The sequence below is a fragment of the Chrysochloris asiatica genome, unplaced genomic scaffold (assembly GCF_000296735.1).
Source record: "Chrysochloris asiatica unplaced genomic scaffold, ChrAsi1.0 scaffold00046, whole genome shotgun sequence".
Lineage (NCBI taxonomy): Eukaryota > Metazoa > Chordata > Mammalia > Afrosoricida > Chrysochloridae > Chrysochloris > Chrysochloris asiatica.
In genome coordinates, this window is record NW_006408564.1 from 17,778,247 (window position 1) to 17,790,772 (window position 12,526).

The following is a 12,526-nucleotide window of genomic DNA, read 5'->3' on the forward strand; positions in this document are numbered from 1 at the left end:
GGTATGACTCAATGGCACACAGCAGTGACAGCAGCACTGTCCTCAGAACAAGACCATAGCTTTAGTAAGACCTAAAATGTGGGGGTCCTGGTGTGATGCTTCAGAAAAAGCACTGGACTGCTAACTGTAAGGTCTGCAGATCAAATCCACCAGCTGTTTCTTGGAAACCCTATACAGGGTCACTATTTGTTGGAACCAACTTGATGGCACTTAACAACAACAAAAAAATGCCTATGGGACCCTGACCATGCCTACCCACGTCCCTTCCTTCAATTCTCACCTCTGTCATCTTGCTCTCTTCCTCTGCTTCACCTATACCAGTACTATTTCAGCTCTTTAAATGTGCCAGGCTCTTTCCCTTCTCTACAAAGGCTTCTCCCCCCTAAGAAGAGAGTACCCCAACTGCCTGACTCCTCCAAGTGTCCACTGACATGTCACATCCCCGGAGAGGCCTTCGTTATCCACCTCAGTTAGAGTGCCTGCCCACCCTCATTCTGCTGTGTTCTCACTCACAACACCACACTTCAGGAGACAGGGAGATGTGTGTGATTTTTTTCTAGGTCACCAGTCTTCCTTACTACACTCTCTCTGTACCAACGACAAGGGACAATGTTGGGCTTGCTCATCTCTGTCTATACAGCACATAATTTCAGTGCCTGGCAGACGGAAGAAGCTTAGTATTTGTAACCTGCATCTATAAAGTCAGTCAGTGTGTTGGTTTGGTCCTATGGGACTGAAATCGGTAAACAGTACCTGAGATTTAGTCAAACCTTCACAAGCCATTTTCTGATCCATAACCAACTGCCATTGAGTTGACTCCAACTCACAGTGACCCCATGTGTGTCAGAGTAGAACTGTGCTGCTTAGGTTGACAATGGCTGAGTTTTCAGGTGAGATCATCAGGCCTTTCTTATGTGACACCTTTGGGCAGACTTGAACCACCAACCTTTCAGTTAGTAGTAAAGCACTTTAACTGTTTGTATCATCCAGCGTCTCTATTCCCATTCCCCTCTCTTAAGATTGTTGCTGTTGTTGTCAAGTGCCGTAGACTCGGTTCCGACCCATAGTAACCCTATAGAGGGTTTCCCCGGAGCAGCTGGTGAGCTTGAACAACCAACATTATGGTTCAAATTGACTTTGTAGTTCACTGCCATACTTCTAGAATTATATCAGAGCCTGCCTAATTAGCTACATCTTGTCATTGTTAAATGCCGTTGAGTTGGTATCAACTCAATACTGATTCCTAAAGCCCTGACTTACAGCAGCCTCTCTAAGCCTTCCCAGTCCAGCTGCTGTATGCTGGTGATGAATGATGGGGAGTGTTGATCCCACAATTCCAATTCAGTTCCATGTTTTAAGCAAACATCATTAAGTGAGCATTTAGGGGGACAGGATGTCCATTTGTTCACATTTTGGAAAACCAGCTCTATTTGTTTCAACCTAAAACAAAAGCAAAAATAAGCAAAAATTTCATGAGACTATTTTCCTGTAAACTTTTGCACCCAAAATGAAAATCAGCCAATGAGAAATGGATCATGAATCTGTATCTGTGAATTCAACCTGAAAGTGAATTAGGAATACAACACTTGAAGGGGGGGTTGGGGGGGGGGGCAGCAGCTGCAGCCGGGAGTGAGGAAGGACTATCAATTATTGATACCTTTTCTCTTCCGGATGTGTGTGATATGCATTCCAGGCTGGCTCCACCGTTTGCAGAGGCAACAGGAAGTAGAGTGCTAGGATTCTCTCACTGGCCACAGTGCTGGCATTGGCTTTCTGCTGCAAGTAAAGTGGGACCTTAGGAGTTTGGAGTGGCATGCTTTAGCCAAGTGTGGAGGATGGAAGGCCTTGCCACCTTGACCCAATGGCAGATGTCATTGTGAGGCTGGTCTAAGAGAGGGCAATTTTATGCCTTTCCATCTCCATGGGAGACCTCAGGAGAGAGCATCTCACAGCCTTACACCAGATGCTGATCAGATTATATCCAGATGCTCTACAAACATGTGTCAGCAGTTGAAAAGACTTCCTCTAATTGGAGCACAGTTATTTTTTCCAGTGTTGTAGGTAAAATGCACAAGTAAGAATATAATTCTGTGATTGTTTAAAAACACCCTCAGGTGCTTTATTTTTCTCTAGCCCACAGAATATCTAGGTTGAACAAATAATGCCTGTGCTTATACAAGGTCTGTTTGAGGGGGATAAAGGAGAAAAAGAGGAGAGAGAAAGATATATAGATTATGACGTGGCTTCTCCAGCTATCTGTGCTTGTTGTTAAGTGGTATCAAGTCGGTTCTGACTCAGAGCGACCCTGTATAGGGTTTCCAAAGAGTGAATGGTGAGTTTGAACCATCGACCTTGGGATGACATTTCTCATTTCTTTAGGACTTGATCACCAGTTTGAAAACTATCTAAAACCACTTTCTGCTGAGTTGATTCTGACTCATGACAACCTCATGTATGTCAAAATAGGACTGTGCTCCACAAAGTTTTTAATGACTGGTTTTTGTGGGGGGAAGCAGCTTGCCAAGTCTTTCTTCCGAGGTGCCTCTGGGTGGACTTGAATTGCCAACCTATCAGCTGATCATGTTAATTACCTGTTCACTCCAATCAGGGGCTCTGAAATTGTTCTAGGTTTTAGTAAATCCTCTTTCTTGCTGGCTGAAGATTTTCTGATGTTAACAAGCACAATTTATTACATACAGAACAATACCCAATGTGTGTTTTTGTGTACTCAGGGCATCAACAATGACATCAGCCATCTTGTGTTGAGGGACTACCGCATACATTGGGCAGCAGTAAGGGAGAGTGTTGCGTACAGCAGCGAGTCTTCCTCTCGAGATCACAGTAAGCAGGAGGGAAGAAAACAAGTCAACAAGAAATTGCAACACCTGTGCAAACACTGTGGCAGAGGAAGATTCAGCTGCTGTGGGGGCACAGAGAGAGCTGTGTGTGCTAGATTTGGCCTAGGCATGGGGGTGGTCTGAGACAGCTTCTAGGAGAAGCAGAGGGGAGGGCACACTGGACTTCAGAGGGAACCTGGCATACAGAGCCATGATTAGGAGCTTGGATTCATGTCCTGGGACAGAGCTAACAAAATATTACAAACTGGGTGGTTTGTAAGAACAAGAATTCATTGTTTCACAGTTCTGGAGTCCGGAAGTTCAAACCAGTGTGTCTGCTGGGTCACTCTCCCTCCTATTTCTAGGGGAAGAGCCTTTTTTTTTTTTAATTATGATTTTGGTGAAAGTTTACAGATCACAGATCACGTTGGTTTCCTATTCAACAATAGTTTGCTTTGGGACACTAATTACAATCTCCAAAACCTAACAGCACTCCCTGGACTTCTTCCCTGTGGTGACCATTTCCCTTTATCCTTCTTTCCTCTCCTATTTCACCTTCTGAACTTAATCCCTGAGCAAATGCTGTGGTTAATGCACTGGACTGCAAGGTTAGTTTGAATCGGAAGGTTGGCAGTTCAAGCTCATCAACTGCTCCTCGGAAACCCTAACAGGGTTGCTATGAGTTTGAACTGATTCAACGGCACTTAATAACAACTGTTTGACTAAAAGCTGAGCCATGGGGGTGAGTTCAGTTTCAACCTTGAAGGGTATCTAAGGGTCATAGTTCTGGGGATTCCACCAGTCTGCATTACACTAGTAAGCCTGGTGGGTTTTTTGTTTGTTTTTTATGATTTTGACTTTTATTCCACAATTTTCTCCCACTCTATTCAGGACCTCCTATTGTGACCCCTTTCAGAGTGGTCAGCAGTGGTAGCCACATACCATCTAGTTCTTCTGGTCTCAGGATCTTGGAATCTAGGCTTCATGGTCCATTAGTCCTCTGAACTAACTGTTTCTATGTGTCTTTCTTTGATTTTCATCACTCTTTTGCTCTGTGCAGGGACAGATCAATAGCTATACCTTAGACGGTGGTTCACAAGCTTTTTAAGACCCTAGTTGCTAGTCACTAAAATAGGATATAGAACATTGTCTTTGTGGACTATGTTGTGCCTATTGACCTGAGTGCTTCCTGAGATTAAGGTTCTGAACTCCTAAAGCCCAACAACTCATTCCTTTAAAGTGTTTGGTTATAACGTTTCTCCCTCTTTGTTGTTAAGTGCTGTCAAGTTATCTCCAATTCATAGTGACCCTGTGTAGGCTTTCTGAGGAGCACCTGTTGAGTTTGAACCAACATTGCTCCCTTAGGTTTTATTATATTCACTGATACAATTATAGCACATTTAAATACATATATAAAATAGCCTCTGTCAGCCCTACGTGATATACTTGGGTGTAGACCCATTTCAAGAAGATCCCTTCTTGTTTCTTCCAGCTCCTGGTAACCCTAGACATTCCTTAGCTTGTAGGCACATCTTCATGTGATTGTTTTCCTCTATCAGTCTTCCTGTTTTCCTTCATCTTTTATAAGAACATCACTCCTATTGCATTAGAATCCACCCTAATCAGGTATGATGTCATCTTTATTTAACTGATAAAATACTCGAAGACCATATTTCCAAACTATGTTCACATGTATCAGGGGTTAGGCTTTCAAGCTATCTTTTGGGGGGACCTAACTCAATCCATAATGGAGATCAATAACTAGAACTGTGTAAAACTGGAATTGGCTTTCCCAAAAGTCAACAACGTACATATTCAGTGTCTGGATCAATATGTTGAAGAGTATAAAAAGAGGTTCCTATACTGTGGAGGCTCTGGTAGCATAGTGGTTATGAACTGGGCTGTGAACCACAACATCAGCACAATACCAGCTGCTCCGTGGGAGAAAGAAAAGGCTTTCTGCTCCCGCAAAGAATTACAGCCTTGGAAACCCTGTTCAGGGTCGCTATGGGTCAGAACCAACTCAATGGCACTTAACAACAACAACAATACTGTGGAGGAGGTTTGGCTGAGACAGGTCTCCAACCCCAGACCCAATCTAAATCCCCAGAAATGGAGCTCAGGAATACGTTACCCTGTAAAGAGCTTCCCATTTGGTTTTGAAACGGTCAATCCATTATTTGTGACTGCTACATGAACCCATGATCATACTGTTGGGGATTCCATGGACTTCAAAAGGGCTACCCCACAAGTATCAGATCAGCACATAAACTTGTACACACTCAGGAGAAAATGTTAGGGAGTATACTGATAGGGTGGAAACAGATTATTGCCTATAAGAACCTAGCTTTTGCTTAATTGTTTGATATACAACTTTGATCCTGCTAAACCAATTAATTAACACATTTTATTCCTCCCATCAAGGAGCTCTGGTAGTGTAGTGGTTATGAGTCAGGCTGCTAACCTCATGGTCAGCAGTTCGAAACTACCAGATGTTTCATGGGAGAAAGATGAGGTTTTCTGCTCCTGTAAAGTTTTTTTTTTTTTTTTTTTTAATGTTTTCTTGTGAATTATGTGATAGTTTACATGGGAGACCATTAGCTTTACATTCATTCTATCATATATCGTTTCATTGCCATGGCTACAATCTCCTCCATGCATCATCAACCAACCGAAGGGTATATACTATAAGCCTGCCCGCCGGTCGTCAGCACACAGCCCCTCTCCCTCTCTGGGTCTAAAATCACCAGCTGCTCCATCTCTCCCTGTTATCACCTCTGCCTCCATCTCTGGCGTCACTGCTTCTCTGGGTAGGGTCCCGCACTCTGCTCTTCTCCCTTGATGGTCCCAGGGACCTCCGCTCCTAGACTGCAAAGTCAATCACTCCTCTCCTTTTGCTACAAAACGTCTACTTTACATTTCCAACCCTCACAGTCAGTCCTGATAACAATTATTCACTGTTGTACCACATGAGTCCTATCCCTATCTCTTTTCATCAGCCCCACCCAGACAGATTGGATACTACTCTGTGGAGATTCTACCTTCCTCCACACCCTCTGGATCTCGGCTCCTTTTCATCCTGTAAAGATTTACAGTCTTGGAAACCCTATGCAGTGTCACTATGAGTCGGACTCACGGCACATAACCACCACCACCATTCTTCCCATCATTCCATTTACTCCCAGTGGGATTCTCCCAACTCCACCCCTGAATTTCTGCTAGTTTTTAAAATTAGAAGGTAACTGCAAAATTTACATCAGTGGTTCTCCAAGTGTGGTTTCTACACTGTGGCCATTAACATTAACTGGGAACTAGTCAGAAATTCAAATTCTCAAGCTCCACTCAGAACTTCTCGGAACAGCAACTATGTGAGTGGAGCCCAGTAACCTGTTTTAATGAGCTTTCTAGGTGATTTGATGCATGCTCACATCTGACAACTGCTGCCTTAGATTAACTAATTAATCTGTCACGTTCTCATACCAGGTTTAAAAATATCTCCCGTTAGACATGTTGTTAAGTGCACTTGAGTTGGTTCTCACTCATAACGACCCTGTACAGTGTTTCCAAGGCTCAGCTGCTGGGTTTGAATGGCTGCTCTTGCAGTTAGCAGTCCAGTGCCACAGGGACATGAAACCACAAAACCGTCTTCACTGTAATACCAACAAACTCTGAACAAGTCTAGCACGCAAGACACCAACATCTTAAAACTCATCCGGATATTTTAAAGGGAAGTAACCGTAAGAGCCAATAAAATTTGACACCTTTTTTTGTGAACCGTTCCCTATCCCCAACCCACACCTCAAGACAACAATCCTAAATAACTGGAATGTCCTAGAACCAACTTGTTAAGGGCCATGGAGTCAGTTTCGACTCATAGCAACCCTGTATAGGGTTTCTGAGGAGCTGCTGGTGACTTTGAACCCCGACCTACCTTGGAGTTCAAGATGACCTTGAGGGCGAGTCCTTCCCTAAGGCGCCACCTCAGGCCTGCATTCATCAGCGTACTAACAGACATTAGCATCCCATACTATAGCCCCAAAGTCAAAAGGACTCCTTGTCCCTGGCAGTTCAAATGACCCAGGTGTTAAAAACTAAAGTTTAACAAGATCCCCAGGTGTCTTATAAAGGTATATATAACTATCACCTGGGGATGATTTATAAGACTTACCTGAGAATCTAATTAAAATGCAGATTCTGGTTCAGTATACAAGGAGTGGAAATACAAATTACTAGCAGGGGGTAAAAATTGGGTGTTTGAAAATCCTAGTAAGACAATTCCCTAAATCTCTGACATTCTCAAACTAACTATTAATTCAACCTGATGCAAACTACCTACCCTTGTGACAAGTATAATAATTAAAAAATAATTCCATGTATTACAGCGCTGGAAACCAAAAGAATTTTCTTTGTTTTTTAAAGGAAAGCAAACTTACTCATGTGCTTGCCAAGTCTCCATCAAAAAGTGCCATCTGGGAATGGTATAAATATGGGCTGGCCAACTTTGAATATCTCTTGGGCTCACAGATGGCCTATTGCACTGATCAGACCTAAAGGTTTTATAACTAGTGTCTTGTCCTTCCCTTGTTGTTGTTGTTATGTGCCATCGAGTCGGTTCCGACCCATAGCGACCCTGTATAGGGTTTCCGAGGGTCTTCCCTAGATGGTCCCTAATGGGAGAATGTTAAGAGGAAACATGATATTTCATTGAAAACAAACAAACAAAAAATGGAGGCTTACCCATCTGTATTTGGAATGGCTCTTCATCTATAATATGATCCCCAGCAGATCTCAACCCAGGCTTGAAAGCTGGTTGATGCATGCCAACAGAAAACAACGCAGCTCCAAAGGACAGAGCACGGGAAAGCGATGAGACCTGAGGCAGCTGTGTTGACCCGCCTCATTACTTTCCTGGGCTCAGCCTACTTGGGTTTGCTTATACTCTTGGTTAAGGGGAGCTTTTCCCTTTGCCTCCCACATGTTTCATCTTTTCTATCTAAAACATTGAGGGAGCAGCACACCTGCCAAGGGCACACAGTTGCCAAAGGCACAACCATTGTACACAATGACAGCAGTCTGAATCTGCAGCTCAATTCCCTTTGAAATGATCTAAGATCCTCAGGAGATCACTCATAGGAAAAAGGCACGTGAGTGCCAGCAAGCTTCTGATTGGTTTCTGAGGCATCTTCTTACTGCTCATCTTCCAAAGCTCTACTACAATGCCTCTTCTCATTACCCTTTCAGATTTCTTCCCTTCTCTTCCTGTATAATGCCCCCAAGTCCTGGTCAAACTGGACAGTTTAGGATTCAAATTTTCTTTGCTTGAATTGCTGCATCAGTCTCTCTGGCCCCATGTCTCAATTTTCTTTGTACTCCAAAATTATGCTGCATACTGTTGCTACAGTTAAGCTTTCTACTAAAGAAACCAAATTCCTTTCAGGCCTTTTGTTAAGATTCTTAGAGGCTCATCATTGCCTTCATTTGAGAAATTCAGCTGAAACATTTTTGCATGGTATCCCATCTGTCTCCTCAGTTTCATCTCCTGCCACCTAGGACCCCAGCCACATTAAAGTCATAATATTCTCTGAATATATGATGATCTTTTTATTTGCTGAGCTCTGCTATTGTGGTTTCCACTGCCTTTCTATTGTTTCCACCTGCTGGACTTCTACATCTCTTTCAAAATCAAATTCAAATAGCTTTTCAGACGTTTTTACAAAGATTCCTCTTGTTAGGATTAGAAGCTATGTTATTTTTAAATTTCTCTGTGCTTGGTGCTTAGCACAATAGCTGATACAGAGAAGGTTGTTAATGAGATTTGGGTGGAGAATATTTTATTGAGCACCTACTATAAGCACTTCATGCAGGTACCAGAGATGCAGAAATTTAATAACAAACAGTCTCAGGATGCTCCTTCCTGCATGGGGAATGCCTTTCTTTCCTATAACAGCACCCTTACTTAACAACACTTAAGATTTCTATCTTTGGCTGCTGACATACACACGTTCTTGCAGTCACAGTTACCTCCTTTTAGCAACAAGCTTGTTTCTAAGAAATAGCAGCTAAATGGTGTCATTATAAAGTTTTCATATAATGAGCCATTAAATCAGAGATAATCTTGGGTGGACTCATTATAATGCATCAGATCTACCTAGTTTTGACTAAATATAAAACTCCTGAAAAAAACAAATGTCCCTATAAACCAGGAGTTTGCATGTGCGCACACTCACGTATACAACATTGTTCAGTGTTCAACATCACAGGCACTGGGTCAAAGTATGGACAACTAATCCGGTGGGCTGTATCTGCAACATTAAAGCAGAACTATAGTGAATTCTCTGGTAGCGTAGTGGTTACGAATCGTGCTGCGAGCCGCAAGGTCAGCAGTTCAAAACTACCAGCTGCTACGCAGGAGAACGATGAGGCGGTCTGTTCCCGTAAAGATTTACAGCCTCGGAAATTCTGTGTAGGGTCGTTATGAGTCAGAACCGACTCCACGGCACACAACAACAACAAATAGTGAATTCAAAGGAGCTCTGGTAGCGTAGTGGTTACTAGTGAGGCTATTAACCACAAGGTCAGCAGTTCAAAACTAGCTGTTCCATGGCAGAAAGATGAGGCATTCTGCTCCCGTAAAGATTTATAGCCTCAGAAACCCTGTGCAGGGTCACTATGAGTCAGAACTGACTCTACGGTGCTTAACAACAACATAGTGAATTCAAGCCTTCTTAAGAAAAAGAGATGACCAGGAGATAATGTTGCACTACAAAGCCAACACTGACAGCTGCATGTAGGGGCTGGTCTTCTAGAGCAGACCATCCAGAGGCAAGTGGTACAGGCAGCCACCTGAAGGGAAGGAAAGCATGAAGCTTCCAGGAAACAGGAGACGTGAAATGAGGGTGGGGGAGAAGGGAGGAGCCTACGAGCTCCTGTACAATGTCCTTCTGCAACAGGGTGGGGGTCTCTGGGTCAGAGAGCTCTAAAGGACAGCGGCATTCTAGGACTCTTATCAGTAAGGATCTTATCTATGACTACCAGATGATGTGCCAAATTTGGCAGAATATATAAAGTAGACAGTTCTAAGTGGCTAAAAAGTTGCTTATTCAATCTATTTTTAAAACAGTGGAATATGTCTAAATTTGGGTTTCTGACCTGTGGGTCTTTTTGGGCTAATGAGCTTCAGTGTGCTATGAAGGTGTAAATAAACTTGGGACCAATACACAGAGGCTGTTTTTGACTTAGTGAATTTAAAAGCACCTCTGTCCACTAGGGGTTATCCTTATCCACTTAGCAGCTGCTAACCCACTGTCCTTTGTGAAGGATGATGATGGATGACAAGCAGAGACGATCAATTTACACCAACCTTTCTCTTTCATGGTATAGTCTCAGAGAAGGGAGAATAAGAAGAAAAATCAAAGCTCTAGTAGAAATAATAAAATACAAGGGGCTTCAAAAAGTTCATGAAAAAAATTTACTGTCTTTTTGTTCAACATTCCATGAAAATTTTGAAGTCCCCTAGTTGTTGTTGTTAAGGAGTTCTGGTAGCGTAGTGGTTACGAATCGGGCTGTGAACCTTAAGAACAGCAGTTCGAAACTACCAGCCGCTCTGCGGAAGAAAGATGAGGCTTTCTGCTCCCGTAAAGATTTATAGTCTCGGAAACCCTGTACAGGATCGCTATGGGTTGGAACCTACTCAATGGCACTTAACAACAACAAGTTGTTGTTGTTAAGGGCTGTCGAGTTGATTTTGACCCCTAGGGACTTTGCCTAGGGTTTCCGAGGCTGTAAGCCTTTACGGGAACAGAGGTTCATCCTGTAGAATCGCTGGTAGTTTCGAACTGATGACCTTGGGATTAACAGCCTGATTCGTAACCACTACGCTACCAGATGTACTTGAAGTATGTGATGGTTAAAGTTATTATGTGTTAACTTGGCTAGGCCATGCTTCCCAGTGATTAGGCAGTTATGTAATGACATAGTTACTCTCCATTTTGTAATATACTGTAATTACTTCCATGATGAAATTCTCTATCAGCAGCCAATCAGTTGTAAGGGCATTCCCTCAGGGGTATGCCCTGCATCCAATACATATGGCCATTTGGGCAAAGCTCACTGGCTTTTTTGCTGGCTTGAGATCCTGGATTCACCTCCTTATTATCTAATCCCTGGGTCTTGGAAGTTGAGCCAGCTGCCTGCCATATTGTCTGATGATATTGGGATTCATTAGCCTCCTCAGTCTCTGAGCCTTTGACCTGACAATCTGTCAGAAGACTATGAGTCAGCTGCCTGCCATGTTGCCTGATGATTTTGGGTGTAACAGTTCTTACAGCTTTAAGACAAGACCCCAGCCTGATGTCTAACCTACACATTAGTGACTTGCCAGAATCTACAACTATGTGAGCCATTTCCTTGAGATACAGGTCTCTCTGTATATACGTATATTAGCATCACTGGTTTTGGTCTCTAGAAAACCCAGCCTAAGACAGTAAGCACGCACAAAGCATAGATAATCTCCTGAATTTCACTTCATTGGGTATGCTCTATACAACAATGAACACTGCCTCCAAGTTTGATCCATGGCACCACCATCTGAGGTTGAAGTACCACCAAGTCTATTTCCACTCATAGTGGCCCCATATGTCAGAGCAGAACTGTACCATAGAGTTTTCTAGACTGTCATCTTTATAAGAACACATCACCAGGTCTGTATCTCTCAGAGCTTCTAGGTGGGTTCAGGCTGCCAATCTTTCACTTAGCTATCTAGTGCTCTTTTGTGTGACTCTTTCCTTGATGCTGGCAGCATTTTTGACAAAGATTTATTTGGAGTAGGCAGGGAGGCAAGTACTGTCCAGATTTCAAACATGTTAAGACCACTGAGGTTGGAAATGGAAGGGCGGTCCCTCCCCTCTCCTTTCCCTCTTTCCTTTTCTCCTTCCCTGTACATCCAGCTGCCTCATCTTCCTGGCTGAAATCTGGATTCAGAGGGTTCTGTAGGGGAGGCAAACTCTTGACTTGTCGAAGGGAGCACAAAGATCCCTTTTCCAGTGCACTGCCAACATTTTGGATGTGGTCTCACTTATCATATATCCCAATGACTGAGCCAGCTGAAAGAACTCTTTGATACCCCTTGTGGGTTATAGGCACACATTCAATGTGGAGAAAGAGAGAGCAAGCAGAGGTCCCTCAAATGGGATTTGGAAATACCCAATGTCTCTCCTCGTTGGGGTCCTCTTTCTTTCCAGGCTTCTAGAACATTCTCTTTGCAGAGCGCTTTACTGTAAGAATTTCATTTGAAGATTTCAGCACACAGGATTGAAATTGTTGGGATTGAGGATCTCTACATTATTATATGCATCTTGTCACAGATTGGACTATGTCCCACCTCAAAATATGTGTTAGCTTGTCATGATATGATCTAATGTAATCAACCAATAAGAAAGAGGATTGAGGGTGGATGCGGTAGGATAAGCACTGGATTGCTAACTGCAAATTAGCAGTACAATCCTACTATTCACTCCTCAGAAACCCTATACAAGGTCATTTTGAGTGGAAACGGACTCAACAGCACTTAATAACAACAACAACACATCACCCTTAATCCCATCATGGCCCTGATCTGATATAAGGTAGATTTCCCAGGATGTGGAAATGAAGACATTTTGAACAAGAGATCAAAAGAAAGAGATGTGAGA